The sequence below is a fragment of the Penaeus monodon genome, chromosome 28 (genome assembly GCF_015228065.2).
Source record: "Penaeus monodon isolate SGIC_2016 chromosome 28, NSTDA_Pmon_1, whole genome shotgun sequence".
In the NCBI taxonomy this organism is placed as follows: Eukaryota; Metazoa; Arthropoda; class Malacostraca; order Decapoda; family Penaeidae; genus Penaeus; species Penaeus monodon.
Window position 1 is genome coordinate 2,219,355 of NC_051413.1, and position 286 is coordinate 2,219,640.

The following is a 286-nucleotide window of genomic DNA, read 5'->3' on the forward strand; positions in this document are numbered from 1 at the left end:
GTTCTAAGTTTATCTATACTGAGTTAATTCAATATATGATTAATATTCAATATGTAATTTTATTTTGCTTTCTGTCAAATGCAAAGTAAAAATATACAGCTTCCAGATTTCGCAAGATAAGTCGGTAAATGTTCGCATCTGCTAAAAGTTCGAGTCTCGACAAAACTTTCCAGTGAAGCTAATATACAGACAAAAAAAAAGCAGGAGAATAATGTCACGGCACAAGTTACCAACACCAAAAAAAATATATTACCCCGTCTCAATACCATCTATAACTCGAATTTCC

At 31.8% G+C, this 286-nt stretch overlaps 1 long non-coding RNA gene across 1 annotated transcript in view; it reads right to left on the bottom strand.

Moving 5' to 3' along the window:
• LOC119591277 overlaps positions 1-286 on the bottom strand; it is a 10,316-nt gene that overhangs the window by 9,685 nt on the left and 345 nt on the right. The gene's annotated exons all lie outside the window — the stretch shown is intronic.